We start from the raw sequence: 23,304 nt of genomic DNA on the forward strand, positions 1-23,304 counted from the left end.
CAATTCCTGCTTGCATCCTCTTAGAAACACCTTTAAAAATCCTCTCCAGAATGTTTGTGTGGTTGGACTTGCATTCAGGTTCTGACTTCTCCCAATTATGATTATTGCCCAAGTCTCAGTAGAGAAGGAATACTTCCATGCATCTGGTTACAACATCACTCTTCTTTAGGTTAGTCAGAGCAGAAATGAAAGCTCTGCAGGACACCGAAATTAGCTAGACAGGGTATTTCCTATGTTTGTCATTTATATGCTATATGCAGCTGTCCAAGAGTGCAGTCTTTATGCACAAATTCTAGTACAAGCCTCCTTTTCTTCTTCCAAAGAAGCTGATTTGCATCAAAAACTAGCAAAGCAGCTTGATTGAGAATGAAAGAAAAGAGAAATGTAATTCAACATGTAATCTTAGTTTATCCTAGGATATTGCATTTTGAGTCATTAGGAAAGTGTATTGCATAATATTTACCAAAAGAACAGCTCTGCTGGTCTATAGCAGGAAAAAGGTGAATAGTTATATGGGTATCAAGTGAGCAGTTCCTTGGCAGAAGCCACCTCATGGTTTTTGGGACAGTCCCTCTGCTACTAGAAGAGGCTTTTCCCAAATAGCAATGGGGAGATAGCTCAGTTGGTTAGAATGTGGGAGCCAGGCTTTGAAGTAAACCTCAGTGTCAGCTTTGTCCTTTCTTTTAGTTTGACATTACTGTTGATGACCATTACAACATTGGCTGTGCTGCTAACATCACATTCATCAGTTCATCCTTGAATGTCATGTATGCCATCCATCAGTAATGGTCCTCCCAAGTTGTTAATTTGGCTTATCCTCCAGCTTCCTCTGTGTGCATTATGTTCACACTTCAGCCTTAGTCCACTTCTGCAGCGACTGGTGCATTTAATCAGTCTCTGAGGTGCCACAGCACTTTATTTATTTTTCTTTAATTTAGAATACTTTTAACCTGCTTTCCAACAGTATAATCAATCAAAATATACAACCATGAGAAATAATTTCAAACAGCCATGGCAAGCAGTAAATTTCATCTTTAACTGGTCTGTTCATCAGTTGAAAGATAATCAGAGAGTTGGAAGGAAACTTGAAAGTTATCTAGTTCAACCCCCCTGAATAGAAAAGTTTTCGAGGCCAGCGTAAACTAATCAGACTTCAGGATCTAATTAATTTCTTACAGGAGATGATGGCACAATCACGATGCAGCAGAAAATGCAATATTGGCCATTCCTACTATTACAAAAGTAGGAACTTGCAGCAATTTGTTGCTACTAGATTTCAGTGCACATGAGAGTGTACAGTGGTACCTCGCAAGACGAAATTAATTAGTTCTGCGAGTTTTTTCGTCTTGCAATTTTTTTCGTCTTGCGAAGCACGGATTTTGGAAAAGCTTCAAAAATCACCAAAGTCTTCAAAAACCTCAAAAAAGGCTATCACACCGCGTGCTATGAGTTGCTTCTCGAAGTCAAGTCGCAACTGCACCCCCTGAATGCACGGTTTCAAGAAAAAGGAAACAAACTTGCAAGACAAAGGAAACAAACTTGCAAGCCCATAGGGAAATCCGTCTTGCGAAACAACTCAAAAAACGAAAAACTCTTTCGTCTTGCGAGTTTTTCGTCTTACAAGGCATTCGTCTTGCGAGGTACCACTGTATTAGGGAATCGTGTTACAAGTGTCCTGGACCCAGTACAGTTCATAGAAACTGAAAGCTACCCCTTCTCCAGAATAGAACTGCCCATTTATTAAGACCTACTGGGGAGACTGAATTTGCTGTACCATCTCTAGTTGAGGCCTACTGTGTAGCAGTGGGGAACTGAGTGTCTTTTATTTTAGAGCACTCTCTCCTCTGTGATAAGGCTGACACCTACTCTTAAGTTTTAGATACCTGCTGAAGACCTGGTTACTGGCTCAGGCTTTTAATGGAAACACTTCTCAGCCTTTTGGCTAAGATCAAGTGTAGAAATTGCTATGCAATAAAAGAGCAGGCAAGAGATTTATTTATTTAGACAGTGTAGGTTTGGGTGTGGGGAGCAAGACCTCCCAAACTCCTAGAGTCAATGAAGGGTTACAATCTGAGCAAACACATAAATTTCTGAATTTAGCAAGGACTGGGAATACACCGGCTAGTTTCCTCATGAGGCCAGCCTGGTGATGGCTCACTGAGGATGGGTCATTGAAGAAACAATGGTGCTGATGGCCAGCCATAAGCCCCTCAGTAGAAGCCATCTACCAGGCAAGAGGCTCTGGCAGGAGGCACTGAGGAAGAAATTGCTGGGATTACAGTGGGCAATGGTGCTACTGAATGGGGGAGTTGCATTTTGTAAGGGTTTTCAGGAATAAGTAAGGGACCAGAAGGACATGCGGGGCTGGCCGAAAGGGGCTACACAGATACCGGGGGAGCATGGATGGCTTCTGTTCTGAACCCAAACTTGCTCAAGAAACTCTTGGCATGTAATGTTCTGCAGCCCTTCCTCAAAACTCAGATGTAAATATGTACCGTAGTGGCCCAAATATAAGCAGCATCTGCAAATAAGCCACACCTTTAAAATTCAAGGGGGGAGGGGAGAAAAAAAGGCAATACCCGGATATAAATTGCTCCCTTAAAATTCTGCAGGCACAATGTTCCGTTTTACTGTATGTCTGTTTCAGCAGTGATATCATAAAAGACAATTTTTGTAAGGTCGTGAATTTAAACCACACTTTAACTTTCCACAGTTGGAATTTTGGGCCAATACAGTATAAATAAACCATATTTCTTAAAGAAACAGCAGACTCTGCTGTGCCCTGGAATCTTCCCATCCAAGCTTGTATTTTCTGCTGTCTTCTCCTTTCCTGTTTCCCCTTTCATTAAGGTAGGAGGTAGAACAGATCTTAGGCTGTTCCACAGTTACTGGTCAAAAATACTTCGTCTCCCTAAGGCAGGCATGTCCAAAGTCCATTTTGGGGGCCTAATCCAGCCCCTGTGGCAATTTATTTCCTGGGGTAAAATCCTAAAAAGCTCAGCAACTTTGGGGTAAAAATAATAAAAAAGCTCAGCAACTTTGGGGTAAAAATAATAAAAAATCTCAACAACTTCAATCCAAAAAAAGGCCAACAACTTTGGTTGGCCCTTTGGTCAGCCCTCACAACCCTTCATTTCATCAAATCTGGCCCTCTTTGAAAAAAGTTTGGACACCACTGCTCTAAGTCTCTCTCTCTGACCCTCTGGCAAACCTATAACAATACTTTAGATGCAACTTGAATTTGACGTGCCAACATACTGGCAGACTGTGAAGCTCATGGGAAATTGGTGGTTTTTTTGTTTTTTGTTTTAAATCAGCACTAATAATCACCCTAATTGCTGTATTCTGTACAAGCTGAAATTTCTGAATTGTTTTCAAGGGTGATCCCACGTCAAGTGCATTGCAATAGTATTAGCATGAGGTTACCAGGACATATAGCATAGTGGCTAAATTACTGTCTTCCCAAAAGAGACATAGCTGACATATAATCTATCATACTTGATAGGACAGTACCTAAACCTGAGAATTCTGGATGAGTCTTAGATCTAGCAGCATTCCCAATATACATACTTGTTTTTTTCCTATGGCAGTACATCTAGAACCAGCATTTCTATAATATTTTATTGTCATTGTGTCCCATGACCTTTTCCACATTTTCTGAACATAGCATCAGTTTATTTATCCTCCTTCAGTCTATTATCACCTGCAAATGGTTATTCCTTTCCACATAAGGAAATGAAAAAGAATTGGGAGGTACAGCCCACTCCAAAACTCCAGACCTCCCTAGTAGTTTCACATGGAGATTTAAAAGCATAGTGACCAGAACAGAGCCCTGTGGAAGTCCACAGGGAAGAGCAGCAGTCCACAGCACCACCTTCTTCGAAAACCTATTGTGAGCAGAACAATCTGTGTACATCACTAAGTTTTGGGCCAAATCATCTCCTGCACCAACACATTTGGAATACAGATACCCTGAAATCCTGTCCAGTCCAGTACTTCATTTGGGTGCAAGTAATGCTCAAATATGTAGCCCCTATACCATTTTTAAAAAATACATACAAATGAATGACGAACAAAATAATCTTTGAGCAGTCACAAATGATACTGTCACTGCCATACCATTAGTAGACTGTCCTCTATGAGACTTCTAGCATAATTTCTAGCCAATACAGGCAACTCCCCATTTGTGTGTGCTCTGTTTGCATGTGACCGAGATTTGTACAGTGCTGGAAACCCAGAAATGGATCCTGGAAATGAGGAGCACCCTGGAGAGTCCTTCTGGCTCATGAGGAGACCTTCCTTAGAGCCCAAAGAGGACATCCTCTTCAGAGAGTCTCCATGCGAGGCTGAGGGGCTTTCTCAGCTGACACCCAGGGAAGCAATGACTGCTTGGTGTGCTATCCCACACATCAGCTGTTTGGTGGGGAAGCTGACTCACCAGAATACTCCCCATTTTACACAATTTTGTTTATGCGCACAGGGGGTTGGAATGTAACTCTTGTGTAAATGCAGAATCACCTGTACATGTTTTAGGGCAAGTCATTCTCATGTATGCTATCCCACACCAATAACTGTCATTGTACACATCATGAATAAGGAACTAGGGTGTGCAGCAACCAATAAGATTTGAGCTACCCAAAAATGCCACTGCTGCATCACCAGAAGACTATCTCCTACAAAACTCCTTAGCATTGTGTTAGGCTTAACAGTAATTCTTTTGGAATGTATTTCTACAACTGCAGGGCCATCACCAAGAAAGCCCTTTCTCTTGTACCTGCCAACATGATTGATCTTACTGGTGAGCATGCAAGTAGAACTTGCAGTCTTGAGCTTAACAAATGGGTCAGAGTGAAGATGGTTCTTCAGGTAGGCTGGCCACAGATTGTTTAAGGTTTTAAAGATTACTGCTATTAACTTTAACTGGGCCAGGAAGTGCATTGGCATTTTGCGCAATTGGTGCAAAAATGGTGTTGTGCTTGGACTTCAAATATTTACGCAGTTGCATACTGAACCATACTGAAATTTCCAAATCTTGTACATTTTCCAGAATAAACCACAGTCCATTAAGACTCTTGAAATGGTCTTTTGTTGCAAACTGAGACTGGTTGGGCATCTTGAGTGTAGTCAGCACTTATTGCTGCCACTTACTACCAAAAGGAAGACTTTAACAGGAATGGTTAGAGGTCCAGCGCAAATCATATTAAAATTATTAGAAGGCAATTTTGAAAGGCCAATTAATCAGAAAAATCTAATTCTACTGCACTGGCAAAGTAATAGAATAGGATTACAGGCTTATCCTTCCAGAAAGAGATAAAAATTCATAAAGATTTTGTGTTATGAAGTATTCATGTTAAAATAGCAAGAAATAGAATGCTGCAAAGATAAGCAAAAAGAAAAAAATGAGAACAGGAGCATGTACTCTCAAAATGTAAAACCTGTATAGGTAGTAAAGAAACAGACATCATATTAGTAAAATGTTGGGATGGGAGGATTGATATTTTTTAGCTTCAGTTGGTGTTTAGTTCATGCCATTTTAATTTTCAGAGGAGCAGCATCTTTCAGGAAGGAAACTGGGAGCAAGAACAAATGTTTTTAATTGCCTTTATTACTCACTCCTAGAAAGAACTGTTCAGTTGTTTGGAGTGTATGCTTATCAAAAGTGAAGTGGAAAGAAGCCAATATTCTATAAATTTGCATTGCATCTAGCCAACATTAATATTTTTTGTTGTTGCAATGAAACACAGGATCATCTGCATAGAAGTGCAGCTTATGGGGAAAATGTGTAAGGAATATTTATTTCAAAAGATTATAACCTTGCTTTTCTTTCCCATGGGATTTATACTCTGCTCCACGCAGGATACACAAGTATATTCGGCTAGTGAGTTCCTCTTCCTCCTTGCACTTTATTAATTCCAGCAGATTTTTAGTTCATACAAAGGGCAGCTGTAAAGAACAGCACGCTCACAGTTCCCTATCACGTGCTTCAAACAGCCAAACTGTTATCTACAGAAAGGGGGCGACGGCAAAGTGACAGTTCAGTTCACCAGTCTTATTTTTTAACTGTACAAGGTTTTTCTTCTCTCTCTATTTTAGTTTGCTCGTCCACTCTTCAAGCCACTAGCCACCTGTCTCCTTTTCAGCAGAGAGCACAAGGCACTCCTTTTTACTCAGCGATACCTGCTCTGAATGCAGCTCATGTAGCAAAGCAATGTCAATGTAAGAGAGGCAGCACGCACCATTCTGCAGCCAGAGGAAGATGAATTAAAAGGAAGCCAGGGCAATATGAAAGGGCACAGATGTGAGCATCTTCCTTGCAGGGGACTGCACAGTTCACTTGCTAGCTTGTAAATGCCAGAGGAAGGGGTTCTTTCCCTCCCTTCTCTCCCCCCCACACACTTATTGATATGGAACATGTAGAAGCATGTAGTGCTCAGTGTGCAATACACAAAGAACTATTAGTAGCAGCCTGTCAGTGTTTGAGGTTCCTAGCTTGACTTGCATCAGTCTGCTGACTGAATGAGCTTCACACATGAATTGATGAAGTAAAGAGGAGAAATGATGACACCAGCAAACTCCAAGGCACTAGAATTCAATGAGTGATTTTACTCTCAGTAGGGCTCGGTTCACTCATCAGGGGATACCATCTCCCATTGAAGAGAGATACCAATGTATAAGTTTGAGGTGCAGGAGTAGACTATAGTCCAATCTTTTCAGGTCCTCGTGATGTATTTTCACTGTATGAATGCAACACAGTGCCAAGAATTTAAATTTGTGTTCCAGCTGGATTGCTGGTATTGGCATAAACGGGAAGCGGGTGGCACTGTGTCTAAACCACTGAGCCTCTTGGGCTTGCTGATTGGAAGGTCAGTGGTTCAAATTCATGTGACAGGGTGAGCTCCCGTTGCTCTGCTCTGCCAATCTTGCAGTTCAAAAGCACACCAGTGCAAGTAGATAAATAGGTATCTCTGCAGCGGGAAGATAAACGGAGTTTCCATGCTCTCTGGCTTCCATCATGGTGTCCCATTGTTCCAGAAACATTTTAGTTGTGCTGGTCACATGACCTGGAAAGCTGTCTGTGGACAAATGCCAGCTCCCTTGGCCTGAAGCAAGATGAGCGCCGCACCCCATAGTCGCCTTTGACTGCACTTAACTGTCCAGGGGTCCTTTACCTTTTACCTTTTTTTATTGGCATAAATATCAGTCTGCCATTGCTGCCTAGGGCAAAACAGTTGCCATTTTCTGTCAGAAGAAATGTACATAGTAAGGAGAGAATGGCAAGAGAGTTTAAATCACGGATGGAGAATCTGGTGTGCCTGATGGTAGACTACAGTTCCCATCATCTCTGACCATTGACTATGCTGGCTAGGGCTAATGGGAATTGGAGTCAACAACATCTGGAGGGCTCCAGGTTGCTTATCACTGATCTAAATGGAGTGCAAATATTAAAGTAAATGTACACTAATAAATAATGCAACATTTAACATCAAAAGAGTTTCACATACATCTAGCCTAGTTGTTTTACATGCTGTGCTGTTCCAAACCTATAAAGTTACCAGTTGTTTATTGGAAGCTTCAAGTAGGAGTAGTGAAAATCCCTGCATTGCTGCATGGAAATGTCATTTGGAATATATTCTAGGGAATGGAGACCCCAGATTGCTGCAGTCACAGTTTAATGTACTGTTCACTTCAGAAATGACACGTGTAAGAAGTATTCTTGCCTTGCAAATAAGCTTACTGTTAGTTTGGATTGTTTGTGAAAAGCATTTTTTTTTTTTTTAAAGCAATGACCAACTGTACAAATGTAAGTTAAAAGGCTTAGATGATAGACTACAGTTGCAAACAAACATAATAAGAGCAGATGAAGTTGTGACACAATGTAAAAACCAAAATGCACTAAATCCCTTTTGCAAAAAGCATTTCCTCTGCCAGTCTGGAGTACAAAGGAATGCAAATGTAACATAATGAACACAGTTGAATGCACAACATCAGTGATGCATGTCAAAGTGCAAATACAGCTCATAGTTTGAAATGGTGGAACAAAAGTTGTGGTTGAGCAGCCTGCAAATTGAAAGAGGGCCTATGCACTATTGATGGGAAGGGAAGTTTGGAGGGCTGGAGATTGTGGGTCAGGGAGCCAAACAGATACATGGGTTATACAGAGTTGATAAGTCTCATTCCAGACTCTTAACAAGAATGCTGCGAAAACGTTTGTCAGTTTTTGCTTCTCAGTCATGAAACAAGCTATGTAGGAAAGTTGAGGTTGTTATATTTCATATACTGTATAGCTTTTGAACTAAACAGTCAGTCTCAATGAAGGCTTCCAAGTCCTCCTCTTCTTCTATGGCAATCACTCATAGCCAAGTAAGATTGTCTTCCATGAACACGGTCTTAGCGGTGTGTACAAAGCTGAAAGTGAATGAATTGCCGCTAAAACCTTATGTTCATTTTTCACATGGCCTAGTCCTCATCTGAAGACTGCAAAAACAAAGCCATGCTTCCCCTGCTCACCTCTTAAGAGCAGGGGTCAGCAAGGTTTACTTCGCCTGGGCTGGTTCACTCCAGTGGAGATCCCTCTGTGGGCCGGAACGTGTGCATGCGTGCGTGACTGCGATTTCCAGTATCTGTGTCTGCGCAGACATGATTTCCGGTATCTGCGCAGATGTGATTTTCGGCACCTGAGCATGCACAGATGCAGACGTGATTTCCGGCACTGCGGAAGCGTGATTTCCGGCACTGTGCTGCTGGTTTAGCGCAGCGTGCAGGGACTCGCCGAGTAGGCGGCTCGGTTCGGGGGTGACTTGGGGGCCAGTTAAATGACCCCCATGGGCCGCTTGTGGTCCATGGGCCTTAGGTTGCCTACCGCTGCTTAAGAGGGTCTCTTCTCCAGTCTTCACAGAATGGCTGGAAGTAGAGAGGCAGAAAAAGGTTCTCCTTTTACTTTGCAGACAAGCCCTGGATTCTTCCTACACCTTCTTTCCTTCATATAAATATATCTTTTTGGCTCCACAGTTAACACGTATTAAAGACCTTTACAGCTGATGGCAGACCCACCTTGAGTGTCCAGTTTGCAAACATAAGATTTACCGTATTTTTCCATGTATAAGATGTCCTCATGTATAAGACGACCCCTAGATCTATTGGAAATCTGGCGGGGAGGAATTTCTCTTCACACACTCTTGGGCGCAGTACTGCACCAAATCTTAGGTGCAGTACTGCATCAAGAGATCAGAAACTGCTTGCGCCTATGAAATTCCCTGTTGGAAAATGCACCTAGAACAATGGGAGTTTTGAATGCTGCTTCAAAGTCCATGGCACCTTTAGTAAAGGCTGTTCTCCAACTGAAGCACTCACGGGCCAGTGATTGCTTGTTCAAAAGTCACCTAGTAAACTAAATGGCTGAACTGGATTTTTTTTTTTTTTACCCAGATCTCTCAAATGCAAGTTCAAAACAAAATCCATAGCATCACACTGTCCTTCTTAATAGCCCCAGGGCTAGTATATATTACTTCTATGGGGGTAATGTCTAAATCTGGCAGAAATAGAGGATAGATGAATGGTGTGGGAAGTCCCCACACTCTCACTGTTTTTTCCTATCTGATCTACCTGTGCAATTTGATAAGATTTAGATCTGCTGCAGCATGGAATCCAGCCATGGTGAAGCAGTATTAGAATTGGGCATGAGAGAATATTGAGAGTGGTTGTAATTTACATGTATTTTTTATTGATTTAAAGTATTTCCAGGCCACCTTTAAGAGTAAATCCACTCAAGGTGGCTTAATAATATATATACAAGAACAGCATCAGTTAATGAATCATAATTATAATAGGATCATAAAATAACACACATCCACCCACAGATATTAAAATGCAGTACAAAATACAGTGGTACCTCAGGTTACAGACACTTCAGGTTACAGATTCCGCTAACCCAGAAATAGAACCTCGGGTTAAGAACTTTGCTTCAGGATGAGAACAGAAATCGTGTGGCGGCAGCGGGAGGCCTCATTAGCTAAAGTGGTGCTTCAGGTTAAGAACAGTTTCAGGTTAGGAATGGACCTCCGGAATGAATTAAGTTCTTAACCAGAGGTACCACTGTATAGCTAAAATTGTTAACATCAATTAAGCTGCAACCCAAGTGAAAGGAAAACAAACTGACCTGATGGCCTTTCCTAAAAGCATCTAATGATGACTCCTGGATGGTAGTGCATTCCAAAGGTGTGTGCCCCTGGAAGAAAAAGGCAGAGTCTCTGTGATATATTCCCTACTGTTACAATCCCAGTTTTCTTCCCTTTTTTGAAATTGGTGTGGAAAACAAGACCTATAAGCAAACTGAAAAATTCTCAGTGGCTTAAGATCTGGTTCACTTGTTCCTTTGAGGTCCATGTCTGCTAACAGAGAGAATTACTTGAAGATGGTCCACCACTGGTTTTCCTCATAAGGCTTAGTGCTCCCCATAAGGCTTAGTTTCCAGACCCTTAATTGTCTTAGTTACCTTTCTCTGCACACGTTCCAGCTTGTCAACATCTATGATTTCAGTCAGTCAACCAGCTACAAATCCACCTAACGGTTACCTCGTTCAACCCACATTTTCCCAGCTTGCTGGTACTGTTTGCAAACAGGTTATCTTGGGAACTAAGCTATGTCTCTTACCCATTTTGATGGTGCCAGTGCTGACCTTCTCAACAGTAATTCTTCATCTGTTGGTTTCCACTTGTCTAGGGTGGAAAGACACATCTTGTTATTCTGTGGGTGGCTGCCATAGTAAAGGTGTCCTATGCATCAATTGCCTAACCCCCATAATACTTGGGTGGCCACATTCTTAGCCATCTGAATTTATTGTCATCTTTAAAGGCAGCTCCACATAGAGCACATTACAGTAGTCCAACTTGATTGCCATAAGTGCATGGGTAACCAAAACAAGGCCAGACCTTTCCTTATAGAGATACAGCTAGTGTACAAGCCTATCCTGGTGAAATGCAGTATAAGCCACCACTGCTATCTGCTCTTCCCAAGTTAGCACCAAGTCCAATTGAACTCTTAAACCACACACAAAGTCCTTCATAGGAGGTGCAGCCACACATAAGGCAAGTTGTAGACCACTATCTGATGTACTCTGTGTCACTGCCCATAGTGTCTCAGCTTATTTGCCCTATTCACCTTAGAACCCCCTCTAGGCACTGGTTCAGTAATTGCACAGTTTTGGGATTAGGAGATAGAAATCCGAGATATTGATGAGACTTTAGCCCAAACCTCAATCTGACTTCCCCCAACAGTTTTATGTAATTGTTAAAAAGTTGGGGGGGGGGGGGTAGGATGGAACTTAGTGGCATTCCATGCACATACTTTCTTGACCTGCTTTCTCTCCCCACTTGTCTCCTGGTTGCTTCATTTTGCTTCTTCTAGTTTCTTAGACCACCCAGACACTCTCCATCCCCAGTCACCCCACTTTCTGTTCAACTGTTTAGATGGCAGCCTCAGCCTCGTAAAGCACATAGAGTTGAAAGAGGAAGTGGTACAGTGTGTCACTCTTTCAGCTTCCTTCTGTGTATTTTCCAGTGCAGTGAGGGGAAATAACCATGCTTGCCATCTCATGACAAATATGGCAGTGAGTGAAGGGACTCCAAGGTTCATAGGTACCAGGGAAGGTCCTTAAGGGTACCATTGTACCCATGGGCCAGTGTTAGAAACTCATGTATATAAGCTAGGCATCAAAATGGCTCTTTAAATCAAGGTTATAGTCGCTAAAATGGAATGTCTAGCTGACATTTTGGGGTAAAACGGCTCTAAAGTCTTATGTTTTAAAAATGCTGGATTGACTGTGATTGATTTCCAATTAAACATCTGGCTAGTTCAGTTGATAACCTTGAGCTAGCTTAAGAACTTTGAGAACTTAAAGAAGAAAAGTCACTTGGTCCAGGGACAGTCCACATATATATTGGCCTATTCCTGCCTCTTTTTCTTGATGGTGACTGCTGCTGCTCAGGCTGTACATAAAAGCCATTTTGGTTCCAGAAATTCATCCTGCATGCAGATAAAATGCAACTGATAGAATTCTACAGGATGTGGTATTAGTGTGTGAAAACAGTCCAGATCCAGTGATCCCCAGGCACGTACCTCCAGGTGGTGGCGACATCAGGTGCCATCCTGGCACCCAGGCGTCTTCACTTGGTTGAGCTTGTGCCTGGCTAATTTTGAACACTGCCATGGTCATCATGGTGATAGTCCTGAGTCTAGTAGAACCAATAGAGTTGCACTCCTTCCTTCTATTCCCTCTCACAAGCCATCTACCAGGGTGACGTAAAGTCTTTCTATCATGAAACCAGGTCTGAAAGTAAACTGGAATGGATCTAAATCAGAATCATCCAACACTAACATGATGGCAGATGTCTGCAGCTTGAGACAGAAGTCATCTATACCTATCTGATTCATTTGCTCCTTCTGTCCTGCTCACAGAGAGCTTCTCTATCACATGGTGTGTTAAAGCTTAAAACATTGTTTGCCAAGCACTTTTGAGATCCCCTCACAAAGGCACTAGAGAGAAGCTATGGGATTATGTAGATTTTATATTTATATCTCTTGAGGAATGAATGAATGAATGAATGATGTTAATTAGGTCTTCAACAGAGAGAAAAAGTGGAAGTCTTCTTTCCAGGTACTAGGCACTCTTGGGCACTGTTGCACCTTGGCTAAACGATATACCCAGGAGCACCCCAGACCTCTGAATTTGAGTGACCCAGGGATGCTAAAACTAGGTCAAAGTTTGTTAGATTTACAGAAACCTACTGTTTCAGTGAGATAAGGTATCCTGCTAGAGGCAAATCAGACTCTTCGCATCTGCAAACTGAATTTCAAAATAGCATTTACCTTAACTGTTACTCAAAGAAAATCCCACCATCCTCATTTCAGTCATTGGGGAGCTGATATCTGTTCTTAACTACCTAAATTAGTTAGATTACATTTCAAATGATATATAAGGCTTACAGACAAGAAGGGAGAGGAGCAGTTGTTCGTTCGTGGATGACATATTTGGAAGAGATGTCTAATCAACAGAACTGAATCAAAATGGAATCTATACAGTTAACAAAGCACAAGGACACAGAACAACCAGGTCCGAGAGGCAAAAGGTTAACAGGCTCTGGGCCAAGGATTTTGGTTATAATATACAGCTGACAGATTGGGAGAAGGTATGGAAGGAAAATATGAAATTCACTGCATGTATGACGATAAAGGAAAATATCATGAAAATGGTATATAGATGGTATATCACTCCCGTTAAACTTGCAAAAATGTATAAGACATGTAATAAATGTTGGAAATGTAAGGAGAAGGAAGGGTCGTTTTATCATATGTGGTGGGAGTGTAAGAAAGTAAAAGGCTTCTGGGAAATGATATATAATGAGTTGAAAAAGATGTTTAAATATACGTTTGTGAAGAAACCAGAAGCCTTTTTGTTAGGAATTACAGGAAGCGAGATCAATAGAAGTGATTACAAACTTTTTCAATATGCAGTGACTGCGGCAAGAATTTTAATGGCTCAAAAATGGAAACAAGAAGATTTACCAACATTGGAAGAATGGAGACGGAAATTGATGGACTTTGCTGAATTAGATAAACTGACAGGAAAAATCAGATACCAAAAGGATCACAAGTTCATACAGGACTGGAGAAAGTTTACGATTTATCTGGAAAATATATGTGATGAACAGACAACGCTAGTCGGTTTTAAAGAGGCTTTGTGAGGAGAAAGGGTGTTGTAAGAGGGGAAAGAGCTGTAAAGATTCACTAACTAGCAATACAATTATAAAGAAAATGTGAATTAAATTTTAAAATCATGAGGATTGTGGAGGGAGCTGGGGGAAGTCTAAAAGAATTTATGTATTATATTGGAAAGTATGTGTTATTTAAATTTGTAAAAGAAAAACTTTTCTAAAAAATTTAAAAAAAAAAAAAAAAAGGTTAACAGGCTCTAGTAGTGGAATGGAAAGACAGAGATGACTGTAGTTCGGCCAAAAGGAGTACCAAAACGTACAACGTATTTCATATCCCCTCCTTCTCCCCAGTGTTAGAAACTGGGATAGGAATGCTAGGAGCCATGTGGCTCCTGAGACCTAGGTTGTGGGCACCAAAACAAAATGTCCAGGTGCCCTCCCTTTTTTTTGCTGCCCCCCTCCACCAGACCAGGCAGCCCTGCAGCCAAAATGAAAATAAAAATGCCTCTGGATGAATTGGGGTCTGCAAAATAGTGCTGCAGCAAAAGACGCATCTTTTGCTACATCTCTACCCCACCAAAAACCTGATTCACCCAGCAGCAGGGCAGTAAAAAATGTGTTTTAATTTTTATATATATAAAAAAAATTCAGCCGGGTGAATCAGGGGCTGCTGGGTAGACACTAAACACCTGATTCACTGGGTACCACAGCAGCAGCAAAAAACCAAAGACGTATCTTTTGCTGCTGCGCTATCAGGTGAATCAGCTGTTTGGCGGGTAGAATGGTAGTAAAAGATGCACCTGGATCTCTCCATCAAGTCACAAATAGCTGGTTGCCAGTCGCAAGATGTGACTGGCACCCGCTAATTTTGAACCCTGCTTTCCCCTCCATCCAGTCATTTGCAGCTGCCTATTTGCAGCATACCTGACTTACAGATAAACCAATGGCCTCCTATAAGTAGTCTTGTGGTCACAAATCAGACCAGTCATTGATATTATGGAGAATAGGCTGATGATTCAGATTTCTTTCCAAAGATAAACTTTTAGCGACTTCCAGCCACTTAGAATCCTATAAGTTAAGATTTTGCCCTAGTATTGGGTACACCCATCAAACAGTGGTGTTTAATTGGTTTCAGTATTCTAGATAAATAAGTTAAGATTTTGTCCTAGTACTGGGTTTTGTTTTTTAAAAAAGAGATATCTGGGTTGAGCAGTTACTCTTTCTCAGTGCACAAAACTAACATATTTGCATGATCATGAAGTCTTAATTTATTGGAAGGGCTGTAACTCAGTGGTAGAGTATCTGCTTTGTATGCTGAAGTTCCCTTGTTCAACCTCCAGGTAGGTCTGGGAATGAGCCCATTCTGGAATCCCAGAGAGCCTCTGCCGATCAGTGTAGTACTGAGCTAGATGGTCTTACTGAATATAATGCAGTTTCCTATGTTCCTATGAGGGACATGGGTGGCGCTGTGGTGTAAACCACTGAGACTCTTGGGCTTGCCGATCAGAAGGTCGGCGGTTCAAATCCCCGCGATGGGGTGAGCTCCCATTGCTTGGTCCCAGCTCCTGCCAACCTAGCAGTTCGAAAGCATTCTAAAATGAGCAAGTAGATAAATAGGTAGCTTTCCAGCGGGAAGGTAAACTGTGTTTCTGTGCGCTGCTCTGGTTTCGGCGTTCCGTTACGCCAGAAGTGGCTTAGTCACGCTGGCCACATGACCCGGAAAAACTGTCCTGAGACAAATGCTGGCTCCCTCAGCCTGTAAAGTGAGATGAGTGCTGCAACCCCAGAGTTGTCTGCGACTGGACTTAACTGTCAGGGGTCCTTTACCTTTACCTTTACCTTTATGTTCCTGTGACATGCACTTTAACGTGACTGTTTTCTGTTGTCCAAGTGCCCAGAAACATTGAGGGCTGTATGTAGCTTGTGATTTTGCACTACCAAAAAACACTTCCACTGGAGCAATGTGGAGCACCCAGTTTTTGCTGATCTTGCTTCATACTGAACCATTTTATGAGTGGGGTGCAGTTTGCACTGAGCTGTGTGGGATAAGCAAAAATTGGATACCTGGTCTTTCATGAACAGAAGTAGTTTCTGCTAGGTGTAAAGTCATAATTGTGTGTGCATGTGCCTACTGAAGACCATCCTTTTTCAACAAGTATTTTACATGCAGATTTTTTATGACAGTTTGCATCTGTGTTGGATTTGACACCCTCACAAATAATAGTGTTTATTAGATTGTTTTGGGATGTTTTATGGGATGTGATTCATTAAATAAATAAATGGAATTTGTAATGTTAACTTTTTACTTAATATGTAACCTACATCTTTTTCCACTGGCATCTCCAGGGAAGATTGGGAGAGATTACTTGTTTGAAATCTGGTGAGCCGCTGCCAGTTGTTGTAGACAGTATTGAGCTACATTGACCAGTGGATCTGATTCCGTATAAGGAAACTTCCTATGTTCCTCCATTAGGGCAAAGCTTTTCTGCTGTTCAGAAGCAAGATTTTTTCTGGCATGGATAGAAGTTTCAAACTTGGGCTTTGTAAATTCAGACTTTAGACATCTGAGGAGCATTCTGAAAGAGCAAAAATTTTCTTCAGTATTTGAGCATATGCATGTGTCACATGTTTGCTTTGCTTCTTCTAGGAGGAGGTATGTGTGTTCTCTTCATGGAGAAAAAAAAGAAAGCTTGGCAATGACTTTGTATAAAGATAGACAGTTAGAACCATTTGTTAGAACCATTTTATTGCTTGGTGTTGAGCATGGAGGCGTTTTCTTACAGAGGACCTTCCAGGTATGTTCCAAACTGTGGCTTAAAATGTCTTTAAAATTGCAGCTTATTGTTGGGAAAAGCACCCCCAAATTTATTTCTTATAACTTTTAGAGAAGAGCTTGTGAACTGTTTGTAGTCTTAGTCTCTGATTCTGCTGTACATATTCTGTAATCTTGTTAATAATATTTTAAGCAAATTTCCTGGCTTTCATCTACTGAGACAATGTATTCCCCCACCCATCTAGCACCACAGAGTTCTCAACATGAGCCACAGAAGATGGACTTCAGGGTAGAGGGGTTGGGGGTATCAGTTGACCACATAACACCATGTTTGTCTTTCTTCTTTAGTAACCTAACCAGGCATGAGAAGATGGAGGGGCATGAATTTGGTAGAGGACAACTGAATTTGCCTTATCCAAATTTACAAGCACTTAATTTTTAATTCCTACAAGACTTTGTCACATTATAAGAAGTGAAAGCTATATTTTATTTGCTCTACTCTTTAAGCCCCCAACCAACTAGTCCTATTCCAGTGAGGTTTGTTATTTTCCAAAACACAATAAGGGCCAAAAGCATGGGCTCCTGTATTTCCAGCAAAACTGATCGACCACAAACAGTGGGTCCGTTTTATTTGGGATGTGTTTAGGAATTTTGTGATGGGCTTCTCTCCACATGATCATTATTTCTTCAGGATTGTGTGTATCATGTGTCACTCCAATCCATTGTTATTTCTTCCTTTTGCAGTATGTAGTGGAAGATCAGGGATCGGCAAGGTTTACCTTGCGTGGTCCGGTTCACTCCAGTGGAGATCCCTCCATGGGCTGGATCGTGCATGTGTGTGAGCGCGTGCACCCGCGATTTTCGGTGTCTGCATCTGCACAGACTCGTTTTCTGGTGTCTGCATCTTCGCAGAGACGATTTTGGGCGTCTGCATCTGCGCAGACACGGTTTCCAGTGCCGCGGAAGCGAGTCCCTGCGCCACGCTACGCTGGTTTAGCACTGCATGCAGGGACTCGCTGAGCGGGCGGCTCAGTTCTGGGGCAGCTCTTGGGTTGGTTAAACGACCCCCGTGGGCTGCTTGTGGCCCATGGGCCTTAGGTTGCCTACTCCTGTGCAAGATCTGTATTCATGAGATCTTGCTGTTGTTGTTACATCTTGTGAGGTGTTCATAATCAGTGATACACAAGTGCTGCTATTGTCACTGGGTTTCCTCAAAGGTTCCTAACCATGGCTAGAGCAGAGTCTGAGAATCAGATTTGTATCTTGCAGGCTCTGGGTCAGAGAGTCTGGGTGTCTGTACAATGTTTACTTCATTGAAGAAACTTACCCTAAGAGAGAGAATGAGAATGAATTGAGAAGGCTGAGTGTTGGGGGTGAAATCCTTACCATATCAACTTTGTCAATCTGTGTACAAGTAGCTGAGAAATAGAAAGCTTGTTCCTGCCATATTTTTCTTGAGCCTTGTCTTGGTGTACTATAAGAGGTCTTGAACTGCAGCAGATGATCTGACCAAAGCACGTAGGCTGAAGTAAGCATAGCTTTAAAGCTGCCATTCAGAATTGTGTTAAGTGTAATGTTGTGCTCTCAGCTTCAACCTCACTGTTTAATTAAGTATTTGCAGTTTAAGGGCAAAACCTTCCTTAGTGAAGACCACCACAATGCCATCTAGAATTCAGAGCAGATTTTGAAGGCTGCTCTGCTTACACAGGTGGTGAGAAAATGTGTACATAGCAGTGTTTGGAGATGTTGGCATCTATATGTGTGTGTTTGAGTTTTGAGTAGCACTACCTACCCAAAGTGTACATGGGGGGGGGGAGCCATGTGCCAAGTTCAGATCTGGTGGTGTACTAGTGCAGATAAAAATCAAGGGAGAAATGGGCCTTCCTTGAATGAGAGTTTGCTGCTCTAAATTTCCACACAGATTGTGACTAGACTTCCTGGCATTGCCTTGAGGTTGTTCCTTTGCTTTGCCTTACTAAAAGTACTGTTGTACTTGAATCAGTTTCTGTTACATGGCTCCATTTTCACAAAAAAATTGTTTTAAATACAGTGGTACCTCAGGTTAAGTACTTAATTCGTTCCAGAGGTCTGTTCTTAACCTGAAACTGCTCTTAACCTGAAGCACCACTTTAGCTAATGGGGCCTCCCGCTGCTGCCGCACCGGCAGAGCATGATTTCTGTTCTCATCCTGAAGCAAAGTTCTTAACCCGAGGTACTATTTCTGGATCAGCGGAGTCTGTAATCTGACGCGTATGTAACCCGAGGTACCACTGTATTGAACTCATGTAAGTTTCTTGTTAGTTTGTTTACCAACTGTATTTATTATTTCAATTGTAAAATTGTGATTTATGGGTAAGATTCTTGTGTGTGCAGAGATGACCACAAAACTGTTTTTTTTTCTTTTGAAAAATCATTTTAGCAAAACATAGCGCAGCTCCAGTTTGTAGGGTGCAGGGAGGCAACAACAGCATTAGCGGATGTAGAAGTAGCTGGAATGAGAAGCTTTTGTGCCATTAATAACAGTTTTGGCTGGCAGCCAAGGCTCAGAGTGTGGGATTAGCCTGAACAATCAAGACTGCAGGATCAAAACAAGGAGGCAGGAACAGCGAGGTCACACTGCTGCCATCTGCGTTGCCGCAGTGCTGGGAGGGGAACGGAAAAAGATGGGGGCAGGGCTGAATGAGAAACGTGCTGCTCATAGCTGCAGCCTGGAAAGCACCTCACTATCTTTTAGAAAGCTAGTCTTTTAAATTGAGAAAGAAACTGGTGCTGCTTGGAGATTAAAATGCCTTCCTACAGCTTACATAGAGCAACAAAACTGTAAAGGGAAGTGTGCCTGGAGAATGTTGCCAATATTTCTGATGTTTATCCCTTTTATTATCAAGCTGCACACACTCATCTTTTAAATGTTTGGTTTAGTATAGCAAAGGTTCTTGTTTCCAAACAGTATTTATATTTCAGTATTGCTTAAATGTGTAGTACAATATCTTCTCACAACTATATTTTTAGGATATTATTTTGGACATAGGTCATTTTGTAACATGCATTCAGACTTCTCAGTAATCTAAGGAAATATTTTTTGTTGATCAGGCTGCTGTATGTAAGTGATTGAAGCTATTTTGACTTATCTCCCTGTTCATGAGGTTTCTCCAGGCACACATTGTTTGAAATAGGTGGAAGTAGATGCCTTGCTTAAAGCTTGTCATCTCTGAAAAGTATTTTTCAGAAGGATATTTTAAGTGTTCTGAAGACAATTGCATTGTATCTTTTTGGGGCTAAAAAATAATATCCACATAGTATACCATAGTTATAAATGCAGAGGCAGAAATTTCACAGCAGAGTGTCTTAGTGCATGCTAAAAATATTCCTGTCTAGTGCAGTTTACTCTCAGCATTCTTTTGTCTGACTGCCTTTGAATGCCCTAATTGAGGTGGGGTTGAAGGCAGTGTGTATGTTAGCTGAATAGCTGAACTCAGTTGTTCAGCAGTGCTCTATTTTTTTGCTTTTCAGTTTTTTCTATAACACAAATCTAAAATTTGGGATGCATTTTATAAAAGGTTTCCAATTTTCTGTGACATAGCCCTAGTTTATCCAGTACATCCATCCACCAAACTGTTTTAAAAGCTTTTTTTGCAAATGAGCTTGGACCAAAGTGCCAGCAACGGTTTCTAATTTGCCAGTGATAGAGCTTGGGGAGCTTGCAAGTTTTAAGGAGTCATGCATGTTTTATGTGTTACTGGGGGCAGGGGGAATCATTTTTGCTTGTACGTCCCATTATGAGGATTCTTGGGCTTGAAATGCACTGAGGTTCATTACACTTCTCTTGTATCAAATAGATTTTTTAAAAAAGTTTCTTCTTGGTGGTGCAACCCTTTTAAAGTATGCGGTTAGCTTTTTGGGTAAGCAGATCCTTCTGCAGTTTTTCGTTTACCTCCTTGAAGGAGACAGTTTTATATATTGCAGTGGCTGAAAAGAGCAATTACTGCCTTTCCTGTTTAACAGTGCCAATTTTTTAGGGCCTGAAGAGGGGGGGGGGATTTTCAGAATTTGATTCCAGCCAATTGGAGAACATGTGAGTAAACTGATGTCATAATGCTACCTTGACAGATTTTGAGGTAGGTTGGGTAGAAGTACCGTACACCACCTTACTTTTCTCTCCCCCTCCCTTTATGAAGACTTTTCTCCTTTTTCAATTCTTTATCAAAAAAAATTCCAAGTTCATCTCTAGTTTTAGACTAGAGCATATAAGCAATTCCTTTGTGACATAGAACTGTGTTTACTCTTGATTTATTTTTATACTTTGATTCACTGCATATTTGGCTAAAAGGTGCAGAGAGAGCTGGCCACCGCTGGAAGCATTTGATTGTGTGCAGGTTTATGTGTAACTTGAAAATGGAAAAAAGTGTTCACCATAAATAATTTTTGGATGTGGCCATTGTTAAGTGGCTAGATTTCTTTATTAAATTGAAAGGAAAGCAGAGTTTCATGCCCCCAAATTCCTGGTTTGAAGTAACACATGGCTCTTTAAAAACACCTCTCCCCCCAAACTGTGTTAATCTTCCTGGCTTGTAAACCAGTGCTAGTATTGCATGCTTCCTGAACATGTATTAGATGGGGAAATTGTACATAAGTCTCAAAGAAGCTTTTGTTTAGCTACATTTTCAGAAGCCTAGGTTTAGTCTCCACCATTTTTCCTTAGTGTGAAATGTTTCAAATCTGTTTGGCAGTGATGGCAAAGCAAGCAGAAATTAATCTGTTTTCTAGGATAACTGCAGTGAAGCATGCACGGGGAAGCCTCTGTCCTGCATGTTGTTCTCTCATTACCAAAGAATCTTACCCATCCTCCACTCACGTAAACAGAGCTGGGGAGCATCTCCTCTTTAAACAGAGAGCTCAGTGCTGCATGCAGCATTCTAGTGGCAGACTGGCTGAGAGCCATCCTGTCTTTCCAGCCAGCCCAGTGCCTCATTTACTTACCTTCCATTGGCAGGCTGGAAAAAAGGGTGGGGGTATCTTTCAGAATTATCCCTTGAGGTTTGGGTATTTCATAGTTGTGCTGAAAATTCAGAGGAACTTGATCCTCCTTTGTCTGCTGGAGAGAGGGCATGAGGAGCAGCTGGCCGAGTTGGTGGGTTAATTTCAAATGCTGAATACTCTGCTGCTTTGTGTTGGTTGAAAAGCAGACAGATAACGTTCTTTGAATATTTTCAATATGAGTTGGACTGAATCCTTGTGTCTTTGGGCCTTGGGGAGTGTGGAAAAACCCAGGAGTACAGCTTCTCGGTGCTTGCTGAACCAGTTTTTTAATCACACCACTGGTTTTCTGCGGGGAAGATGTTGGTGTAATTAAGAGTGCCCCGTGGTAGCAATCTACTGATCTGAATGGAGTAGAAAGCTACCAACAGCTTTTTATGGTGCTTGTGTTTGGGGATCATAATACAAGCCTTTCTAGCCAGCGCTGCACTACTCGTATCTTCCCTTTGTACATATAGCTTGGGGAAGCTCCATGCCTCTCCCCAGGGACAAGACAAGATGATGCATCAGAACAACAAATGTGTGGGCTGCCTACACTTGTAACAGCTTGTTTGATCTGGAGCAAAATAAAACAGGGAACTTTCTTTGCTTTAGGCTTATGTAGTCCAATCTGTCCTGCACATCCTTTTTCTATGAGTTTGCTATGGGGAAACCCCCCAAAGACCTACATTTTGCTAGTTTAAATTCACCTCACAATATCCTTATATGGTCTTAGGTCATATCCCTTGAGCTCTATTACACACTGTGGCCTGCCTGATCATGAAATTGTCTGTTTTATGCAGGAGACACAATGGTTGCCAGCTCATCTAGCTAGCAGGAAAGACATGGGCAAATAGCCAGCAAACCCCACACTCCAACCCTTTGGAATTTGGCTACAGTAGGTTACTTGATGGTTTGCCTTTTGTGGGATGGGTGGGGTGAAGTAGAGACTGAGGGAGCTAGACAGCCTTTTTGAGAAAAGCTTGCTGCAGAAATTCTTGAGCCATTCAGATCATCAAGTTGAAATATTGTGATTTTATTTTCCATTTCAATATAACACTGAATATTATAACCCTTTAAAACTTAGGAAGTTTTAAAGGGACCCCTGACCTTTAGGTCCAGTTGTGGCCGACTCTGGGGTTGTGGCGCTCATCTCGCTTTATTGGCCGAGGGAGTCGGCGTACAGCTTCCGGGTCATGTGGCCAGCATGACTAAGCCGCTTCTTGCAAACCAGAGCAGCACACGGAAACACCGTTTACCTTCCCGCTGGAGGGGTACCTATTTATCTACTTGCACTTTGACATGCTTTCGAACTGGAAAAACACACAGAGACACACGGTCACACTGCACAGATGTTATAACTGGTCAGAACCTGTACTGGTACTGTGTTCTTGTATAACATGATAGAGGTGATAGGGGAATAGCACAGTTCATTGCTTGCCTCAGGGATGTACAACAGGAATGTGAAGACTCACTTCAAAGTAATGTTCTGGTTTCTCAGTTGTTTTTTGGTCTGCTTCAGTTTGCATTTGAATAGTCTTCCTTTTGGGTGCCAACACTGACATTGTCTTTCCCAATAGCAAACTGGACCATGTTCTTAGTTGTTATTGTTGTCGTCGATGTTGTTGTTGATGTTAATTATTATTAACAAAACAAAGTGGTAATAGTATTATATTTAAATACCACCCATCCTTCCTAGGAGCAGTAATGTGAATTAGGGTCACAAAACTGCTGCAATTCTGTAAGCTCATTTTTTGTTGCCTATGCTTCTCTGAAATGCTTTCCCATGAGTCAAAAATTTTCCAAACT

At 41.7% G+C, this 23,304-nt stretch overlaps 1 protein-coding gene and 1 long non-coding RNA gene across 4 annotated transcripts in view; one reads left to right on the forward strand and one right to left on the reverse strand.

Moving 5' to 3' along the window:
* ANKRD11 (ankyrin repeat domain containing 11) overlaps positions 1-23,304 on the forward strand; it is a 192,683-nt gene that overhangs the window by 58,330 nt on the left and 111,049 nt on the right. The gene's annotated exons all lie outside the window — the stretch shown is intronic.
* LOC309347671 lies at positions 8,792-22,522 on the reverse strand. Its single transcript, XR_014159009.1, has 3 exons — positions 21,460-22,522; positions 10,157-10,225; positions 8,792-8,901 (listed from the first exon to the last, which is right to left on the reverse strand). It is a non-coding gene; the product is annotated as an uncharacterized lncRNA (long non-coding RNA).

The sequence above is a fragment of the Podarcis erhardii genome (assembly GCF_964252035.2).
Source record: "Podarcis erhardii genome assembly, chromosome: 7".
Lineage (NCBI taxonomy): Eukaryota > Metazoa > Chordata > Lepidosauria > Squamata > Lacertidae > Podarcis > Podarcis erhardii.